Genomic DNA, 10,120 nt, shown 5'->3' with positions numbered 1-10,120 from the left:
CAATATTTTTATGCCTCCACCGACGAAGTGATTTTGGCATTATGTTTTCAGGTTTCTTGCCGGTTCTGATAGGTTTTAGGTTTTCTTCATGAAAACCTGATAGGTTTTCGTCACCACGATAACTTGAGAACGGCTGAAGGGATCCGAGTCAAACTTGGTGCAGGTATGTTTAATGACATAAAGATGAACTGATTTGACTTTGGGGTCAGGAAGTCAAAGGACAAAGGTCAGAGGTCATGTTTGGTAAAAAAAATACTGTCACCGGCATAACCTGTGAACCAGTGATGGTATTCTGACGAAATTGGGAACACTTATGTCGAATGATGTTCAGATGAACTGATTATATTTTGGGGTGAAGAGGTTAAAGGTCAAAGTCTGTAATAGGTCTTTAACTTGAGAACGACTGAAGTGATCTAATTGAAACTTAGTACAGGCATGTATAATGATGTAAAGATAAAGTGATTAGATTTTGGGGGTCCCGAGGTCAAAGGCCAAAGGTCATAGGTCATGTCAGGTAAAAATGTGATAACTTGTGAACATCTGAAGGGATTTAAATTAAAACATGGTGTAGGTATGTATAATGATGTAAACATGAACTGATTACATTTTGGGGGCAATAGGTCAAAGGTCAAAGGTCATGTCAGGTAAAAATGTGCTAACTTTGGGCACAGCTGAATTAGTCCGGCAGCTAAGCTAAATATAGCATAACAATTGTGCATTTTGTGAGGAAAGCACCAAATTTGGCACACTAGTAGACTATCATATTATGAAAAGATCTGGATATTGGGCCATCTCAGATTCAGAGATTTCATTTTTGCAAGATTTGCAGATTTTGCAGATTTGCAAGCTGAGATTTCAACGCCAGGGACGGCCGACTCCTTCCTGCGAGCTGCCCACGTCACCCGCACAAGAAGAGCTCATCAAATCACTGCAGCGGCACTGCACATCCTACAACACCGTGCATATGAACGCCACTGCATGACATATGCTGATGATGCAGAAGACCTGCCTGAGTTCGAAGACTGGTGTCACCAGAGAGGAGAAGACATTCCCAACTTTCAGTACTGGGCAACTGTGCTGGAACTGGAGATGTTGGTACTGGTCTACCTGCGGTCTCTGCGGCAGGCTTCATTCACGATGTACCTTGATGCCCTGACGGAACTGGTCCCATGGTTCCATGCCTTAGACCACAAACACTATGCCAGGTGGGTCCCCTGTTCAGCTGAGGGACATGGTTGCACTCCCAATGAAGCATCCAGATGTCGCCAGAGAATTCAGGGCTGGCAACTTCACTATACAGAAGACGAAGAAGGTGTTCTCTTCGATCCCAATCGAATCGAAATCTTGCAAAACTCAAATCTCTGAATCTGAAATGGCCCAATATCCAGATCTTTTCATAATATGATATTCTACTAGTGTGCCAAATTTGGTGCTTTCCTCACAAAATGCACAATTGTTATGCTAAGTTGCCCCACTAAATGGATGAAAATCAAACTTGACACAAGTATTATAATGATGTAATAATGTGGGCCAAGGCATATCGGTCGACGTCATGACGTCGAAGAGTGCCGTCCTCGTTATAATTTAACTCATCTCTTCACGTGGACTCGCAGTCGGGGAGTCGAATCAAAGTCTGCAAGATGGACAGTTCGAACACCGACAGTTATTCCAAATAGTTTCAATTTGGCAAGTGCTTCGTCCTTGTTTGGGGGTTAAAAAGGATGGAGCAATGGAGCATGGACAAACAACCATCGGTGGGCAACCATTGGGCAGGCCAACATGGACGTTGTGACATCATACGTTTAAGTTCCTCATTTCAATGGAACATTTTAAAATCATTATTATTTCTTCCGCCACCGAAGGTGAACAGACATGTAATCAATCACCCCTGTTTGTCTGTCTCCCTCTTTGTGAGAAGGATATCTCAAAATGTTATTGATTGATTCAGACGAAACGAGAACACCACTCGCAAGAGCACACACCTCCGCCAGGCTGAACAGTATATTGTTGCGGATATGAGGATTGCATTTTTTTGATTGTGTTGTATTGTGGTAAATTGGTGATGAATATTGTTTATTCTGCGCCTCCTGCCTCCGGAGCTGTGTAAAGGTCAAAGGGCGTCCCATAATTAGTCCAAGAGCATGCACGTCAGCCCATCATAGAATAACCCTGTTCGATAGTTATATCTTATTATGTGTTTTAGGGTAAGGCTGTGTCTCCCATTAATTGAAATACTCCATTGCACCAGTGAAAGAGATCGATTCCCTTCATTCCCATTCCCAAAACTTTCATTTCCCCTTTCGTCATTGCCAGGCTTCAAGTGCCATTGCCAAGAACCTCCCCTCCAATTGCCGCCATTGACCACGAGGCAGGGTCGGAGAATAAAGGCGTGTCTCCACCTCGTCATAGAGGGGAGGAGTGAGCCAGCCCCACTCGACCAACCATGAGCCAGGGGTTTGGCTAGAGAGGGCCGAGGAAGAGCGATCGGGGAGGTTCGCAAAGGTTGAGGGGCGGGGCCTATATAACCCACGGCAGGGCGTTTCCCGAAGAGATGAGCTTTTACAGAGAGACGAGAGGGAGTCCAAGCAGTTGGGTCCAAGAGAGGCGCTTTGAGTTGAGTCCGAGAGAAGTCCAGAGTTGAGCTGCAGCTCGAGCCACCGAAACTGCATTTACTGCAGCTCGAGCCACCGAAACTGCATTTACTGCAGCTGGAGCCACCGAAACTGCAGCCACAGCAGCGTGAGGCCTGGATGGCAGTTTGGAGCAGGGCCACGAAGGAGCGGCGGCTGCCCAACGAGTCGATCGTGCTGCAGGACCAGTTGGACCTCCCTATCCCGCCAGCCATCCATCTCCCGCCAGTCCTATCATCATTCCCCGCGTGAGTCTGTCCTTGTTTGTTCTGTCCCTGGGTTAATTAAGCTTGTATAAGCTAAGGATTTCACTGTGTCACCTGCGTCTCACGTGCCTGTAAATAAACGTGACTGCTTTCTTCCTGCTTATATCCCGTCTGGACTACTGCAATAGCCTCCTTTATGGTTCACCCTCAACAATCACCAATAAACTCCAATACATTCAGAACTCCGCTGCCCGTCTACTCACCCATTCCCGGACCCGTGACCACATCACCCCCGTCCTTTACAAGCTTCACTGGCTCCCCATCTCCCAGAGAATCCAGTACAAAATCCTCCTCTTGACCTACAAAGCCCTCCATAACCTGGCCCCATCCTACCTGGCTGACCTCCTCTCCAGACACACTCCCACCCGCAACCTCCGCTCTGCTGGTACCAACCTCCTGACCCCCCCCCCCCCCCATCCGGACCAAATTTAGATCCTGGGGGGACAGGGCCTTCTCCATCGCTGCTCCCACCCTCTGGAACTCGCTACCTCACACCATCAGAGACTCCTCCTCACTCACCACATTCAAAACATCACTCAAGACCCACCTGTTCAACACTGCATTCAACATTTAACCCACAGCATCTAACCCCTGACTATCTCCTCTCCTTCTCCCTCCTTTGTGCTTTGAATATTTCCCTATTGATTCTTCTTTTTTTGCAATTGTCTTTATGTTTTGCTATGCATTATGTTTTGCACTCTGTCAAAGCGTCTTTGGGCTTCCTGAAAAGCGCTATATAAAATAAATGCATTATTATTATTATTATTATATGTGTAAATAATAAACCCAGTTACTCTTCTGTACGTCTTCTTCCTCTTTGCATTCGGTCGCTTTAGAGTTTTCCATATTGAGCAGCTGCGGTGCGATATGGCCAACGTTTGGGGTTGAATCGGGTTAGTCGGGGAATAACTGTTCGGCCGCGGTTACACCACCGCTCGGTCAAAATAACATCTTAACCGCGTCCATAACAATTGGTGTCGGGGAGTGAGATACGAGGCCCGAAGCGCGCTTAACGCGCTCAAAATTACAAGCAGCTGGAAATTGTTTTATTTTTAAAGGAAAACCCGAATTTTGAAATCGCGCCATGGCTGGTCAAGGCGATCGGATGCCGGTGGGTGAGATAGAGATAGACGGGGTGGAATCGACCCAGGACCCCAGGGAAGAAGTGGGGAAAATGGTGGAGGAGAGTAAAGAAGGTGCGGTCGTGGGGGTATCAGGTGCACAAAATGGCGCTCTCGCGCACGTGGTTACGGGCGCGCAAAATGGCGCCTCGCACATGGCTGCGGGGACCGCGCCCGCGACCGTAGCAGCGCCGCCGTTGGATTTGAACCTTTTGTTGCAACAAATCGTGACAGTACCCTTTGTACTACCAACGGTGGCCCAAATGCAAGCCCTCATGGCCGAAATGAATGCAAAAATGGATAGGATGGGGGGCGATTGGGAGGAAAGGGAGCAGAGGGACAGAGACCGCAGGTTGGGCGAGCAGGTCCCACGGGTGCACGAGGAGGTAACGCGGGTCGAAAGCGCTGGTTGAGCGAAGCGGAGGAAAGCGCGGGTACAATGACGGGGGTAGAAATCGCGACACGGGGTTTGAAAAAGCCGGCGACCGATGAGGTAGAGGGTGTTTTATTAAAGCCAGCGGTCGTCGAGGGGAACAAAGACAAAGCAGTGCTGGGAATTAAAATTGAAGAGATGACGGAGGTAGCCCAGGAATTGCAGGGAGAAATGGGAAATGTGCAAAGTCCCTGCTCACATCACGATGCTGTGCTTAACCCGAATGGAAGTTTGCAGGTGCGCGTGGAGAAAAGGATCCCCCAGGTGAGTCGTGCTGTATATTGTGCGGGGAGATTTTGTAAGAGGATGTTTGGCGACAAAAGAATTGTCGCGCGCTTGGGATCGAGGAAGCATCCGGGCGTTGGTGAAGGGTCCCGTGTGAGTGGAAATGGCACGCGTGGGAGGAAAAAGTGTGCGTCAAGGGGTGAGCGTGTTACAAAGCGCGAGTGTGATACCGAGTGCGAGCGAGAATGCACGTCGGGGTGTATGGAGTGTGACACAGGGAGTGAGAGCAATAAAAAGTGTGCGTCAAGGGGTGAGCGTGTTACGAAGCGCGAGAGTGAAACCGAGTGCGAGCGAGAATGCACGTCGGCGTGTACGGAGTGTACGTGCGAGGGTGAGAGTGACCCGGAGAGTGAGTTGGTGGTGGAGCGGGTGCGAGAATGCACGCTTGGAATGGTTGAGGGTGTGCGAGGAAGCACGCCTGAGTTGGTCATGGCACGAGTGTGGGAGAGCCCATCTGAGCGCGTTAGTGGGTGGATGCCAGAGTGCACGCCCATGGTGAGTGTTACGGAGGACGTAACGGAGGAGAGGTGTGGACCGAGGTGTGCGCAAGAGTGTGCGCGAGAGGTGTGGTGTGTAACAGGGAGAGCGTTGGTGGAATGTATGGACGGCGTTGGAACGCCGGGTTTTGTGAGGGTAAAAGGGGTAGCGTATGCGTGTGAGCATGCCGGTGAAGCATCGACGGTAACCGGGTTAGCGGTTAGGGCGACGGATAGCCGATGCGAGCACTCGGGGCGCGGTGTGCTTTGTTGGGTGCGAGGCCCGGCGCGGATCGATGCTGCGTCGCTTCTCTTCGAAGCGTCGTTGCCGATTCGGGCTTGGCCCCGCCCCGCACGGTCGAGTCCGGGCTTTGTCGTGCGAGGCGACCGGTCCGGTTCAAGGGCGAGTGGGAGGAAGCGGAACGGTGCCCCCTCGTGGGGACGGGGTTCCGACCGAGGGAGATTGAGCCATCGGGCCCGGGACCGCAAGGTGCCGCGCCGAGATGGTGCGTGGAATCTCGGCCTGACCAAACCACCTCCCTTGAACCGAAAGCCGGACGGATTCAACCTGCAGGCAACCAAACCACCCGAATTCATTGCTCGGCTTTACGAAGCCGGGCTGTAGACGTGAATTGGCGCACCGAGAGGATCTAATAAGTAGACGGGTGATGAGGTTAGTGTTTTGGACCCAAAATTAGAAAAAGGCAAAATTTGATGATTGGTACGGTGATTGGCAGATGACTGGCAAAATTTTTGATTGGTTGGAATTTGGACGAGCAAAATTGATAGTGGGACCTCCCCGATGTGGTGGGATGGCAACTCTGTCATCCCTCACAGCGGGGGGCAAAGGAGCACTTGTCTTATGGGGTTGATGGCAGTAAAAACTAGCCCGGGAGGGTTAGGATATATCGTGTGTAGGGATCTAGAGAGATGACCTTAGGTGACGCTAAGATTAGTTAGTGACTGATACCAGTAGTGGGGACGCAGGTACATTAGTGTGGATGATAATGACGAGGGAGCGCAATAGTTTAAAGGGGTGACTGGGAAGCGCAAGTTTCAGAGGGGAGTAGTTAGATGAGATGATGCCGTGTGTTTGAAGATTGAACAGGTGTGATTGCACAGGTGTGCAACTGAACAGGTGTGTGGAGCAGTGTTTGAGTGAGAGAAGGTGATTGTGAGTTGTATTGACCAAATGGTCCAGGGAGAAGGAGGGTGCAGGTGGCACCAGGTGTGATTGCACAGGTGTGCAACAACAGGTGTATGTGGTTGTGTGGAATAAATGGTAGTGTGGAATATCTGGAGTATTGGAATGGATGGTCGTGGAGTGGGTATGGTGGAAACTGTGGAGTGGAGTGGATGGTGCGAAGGTGTGAATGGGGGAAGAGTGGACCCCCATCACAAATACCCGGGGAGGGTAGTCTAAGAGTTAGGTAGAGGGTACAGGTAAATTGTGGTTGGATATTGGCATCTGTGGTGCGGGTGACAGAATGGTATTTGGATGGGTGCATTAGTGTTGTGGAAATGGCTGGGCGTGTAGCCTGTTAGTGTGTGTAGTTGGTTTGGGCACTCCACCACTGTGAGGATGTCAGCCAGGTGAGGCCGCAGGTGGGCTCTGGGAGCCGGTAGTTGTTGTGGATGGGGCCTGAGGATCCGGAGGACGGGCCCGGGTAGCCCAGTGCCAGAGGGCACCGAGAGGGGTGACAGAGCCAGGAGGGGCCTTCCCCAGTTAGTTAGGTTAGGGAGAGGAGCTAGGTAAGCTCGGGTGGCAACTGCAGTGGTGGAGGTGTGCAGGTGGGTAGCCCTGCTGGGAGAGCTACACGTCACAGCCCATAAATTGTGCAAGGGCACCGGGAGATGAATCGGGGGAGTGAGACCCCAAATTGAGCAGCACCACAGTTTGGTCAATGGGAATTGGTTTTTAGAACCCATAGTGTAAGTTGGCCAATGGATTGGCAGGGAAAGACCCCGGGTAGTGTAAAGTGTGTTAATGTCATGTAGAGGATAGTTAGGATTGGAGTCTCCTCGCACCATCTGCATCCACTCACCTGAGGTGACAGGTACTCCACACCATGCCATGTTTAATTATTATTTTTATGATGCAAATGTTTTGGATTGTGAGACGCATCATGACATGGGTGTGACATTGTGCTTTATTGTTCCATCTCTTCCTCCTTATGAGGGTTGATGACGAATTGGGTGATGGCAAATTTTGGATAGAGGGATTGTGGTGACGAATTTGGTATGGGAAATATGGGGAAGACGGGACAGTAGCGACGGATTGGTAATGTGTAGATTTTGTACATATGGGGTAAGGGCAAGGGTAGTGTAGGTGACAGGGGGGTGACGTACGGTAGGGACGAGCTTTCTCACTTCGCTCTCCGTACGCATTTCGCCTTGCATTGCCTTATTGATGTGTACCCTTGTGACCTTACCCCTCGCTCATTTGTCTTCCCCCTTTTGTCTCCCACATGACCTGTGCGCCATTGGGCACTGAGGGGAGCGTGCGTGAGTCCTCCATTGTGCGCCCGGAACTCTCAGAACCAGCTGTCTGCATCGATGCACCACATTATGGACCACATGTCTGTGGCCGAGCACCACTGATGGACCCCATGGGTTGGGGCATGGCCCCTCTGCTGGAACCGGCCATGAAGGCCCGAAATCTTGCTGGCGGACCTTGATCACAGGGCACCGATGCCCCACAGGTGAACCACACTAATCGGCCCTGTGGGCCATAAATAAAATAAATAAAAACGGACACGTTAGGTGCATTTTATTGCAAATAGGCCGCCAGCAAAGGAAAAAGACAACATCTGGAAGAGAAATAATAATAGTCAGCAGAGGGAGCCGAAGAGCAAGAGATCACCTGCAGGGTTAGGGGTTGTCGATTTATTTTTATTCATTGAACAATGGTGACTGCACCGATTGGTGCTTGAGGGTGTGTTGGTGCGTTTTGGGTGCTTTCATGGTGCATTGATGCAGAGCAGACTGTCTCCCCCCAGAAATAACAATTACAGGTCCTGGGTTAGTTTTGTAAATAAAAGTAGTGTCAACTGTAAATAATGCTCCCCACCGTCAATGTATAGTTTGAAGACCATTCCGCAATTCGGTTAACTGTGGGCGTAAGTCAGTTAGGCAGGGTGCAATGGAGCAGCGGGACACATTTATTTATGTTATAAAACTGTCGCACTCAGGGTCAGGTTAAAAGTAGAGGGAACTACACCTGCGTGTCACACTAAATAAAAGTTGTAGGCCCGGTTCGTGCCTAAGAGGAGGAGGGTGCAGTGTTGCGGATATGAGGATTGCATTTTTTTGATTGTGTTGTATTGTGGTAAATTGGTGATGAATATTGTTTATTCTGCGCCTCCTGCCTCCGGCGCTGTGTAAAGGTCAAAGGGCGTCCCATAATTAGTCCAAGAGCATGCACGTCAGCCCATCATAGAATACCCCTGTTCGATAGTTATATCTTATTATGTGTTTTAGGGTAAGGCTGTGTCTCCCATTAATTGAAATACTCCATTGCACCAGTGAAAGAGATAGATTCCCTTCATTCCCATTCCCAAAGCTTTCATTTCCCCTTTCGTCATTGCCAGGCCTCGAGTGCCATTGCCAAGAACCTCCCCTCCAATTGCCGCCATTGACCACGAGGCAGGGTTGGAGAATAAAGGCGTGTCTCCACCTCGTCATAGAGGGGAGGAGTGAGCCAGCCCCACTCGACCAACCATGAGCCAGGGGTTTGGCTAGAGAGGGCGGAGGAAGAGCGATCGGGGAGGTTCGCAAAGGTTGAGGGGCGGGGCCTATATAACGCACGGCAGGGCGTTTCCCGAAGAGATGAGCTTTTACAGAGAGAGGAGAGGGAGTCCAAGCAGATGGGTCCAAGAGAGGCGCTTTGAGTTGAGTCCGAGAGAAGTCCAGAGCTGAGCTGCAGCTCGAGCCACCGAAACTGCATTTACTGCAGCTCGAGCCACCGAAACTGCATTTACTGCAGCTGGAGCCACCGAAACTGCAGCCACAGCAGCGTGAGGCCTGGACGGCAATTTGGAGCAGGGCCGCGAAGGAGCGGAGGCTGCCCAACGAGTCGATCGTGCTGCAGGACCAGTTGGACCTCCCTATCCCACCAGCCATCCATCTCCCGCCAGTCCTATCATCATTCCCCGTGTGAGTCTGTCCTTGTTTGTTCTGTCCCTGGGTTAATTAAGCTTGTATAAGCTAAGGATTTCACTGTGTCACCTGCGTCTCATGTGCCTGTAAATAAACGTGACTGCTTTCTTCCTGCTTATATGTGTAAATAATAAACCCAGTTACTCTTCTGTACGTCTTCTTCCTCTTTGCATTCGGTCGCTTTAGAGTTTTCCATATTGAGCAGCTGCGGTGCGATACGGCCAACGTTTGGGGTTGAATCGGGTTAGTCGGTGAATAACTGTTCGGCCGCGGTTACACCACCGCTCGGTCAAAATAACATCTTAACCGCGTCCGTAACAATATGTTTTGTATCCCACTGATGGGACGGATCTGGATTCGGACCTGAACAAAAATCTAATCGGTTTGTTGTTGTCAAATACCCAACCCACCCACCAAGTTTGTCAAAACATCCACAACGTTTTGAAATATCATACTGCATGTCATTTTAGGCCCTATCACTCAATGGTGAAGAATCACTTTAAAAATAAAAACAAATCCTCATATCCGGGAGTGTCGTGCCCAACAACCGAGCATCAACGTAATAAATAACAGAGAGTTTGGTGGGCACTATATTCACCGTGGTTATGGGGGGACCTCGACACCTTCCAGATCCGCAGGTCGGCAGCTCGAGCACAGTCAATATCCGCGGGTCGGCAGCTCATGCACCCTCCATATCCGCGGATGGCAGCTCGTGCATCCTCCATATCCGCGGGTCGGCAGCTTGTGCACC

Source organism: Myxine glutinosa, chromosome 9, assembly GCF_964187855.1.
Source record: "Myxine glutinosa chromosome 9, kmMyxGlut1.1, whole genome shotgun sequence".
Classification (NCBI taxonomy): Eukaryota; Metazoa; Chordata; class Myxini; order Myxiniformes; family Myxinidae; genus Myxine; species Myxine glutinosa.
Note: the sequence above shows the minus strand (reverse complement) of the source record.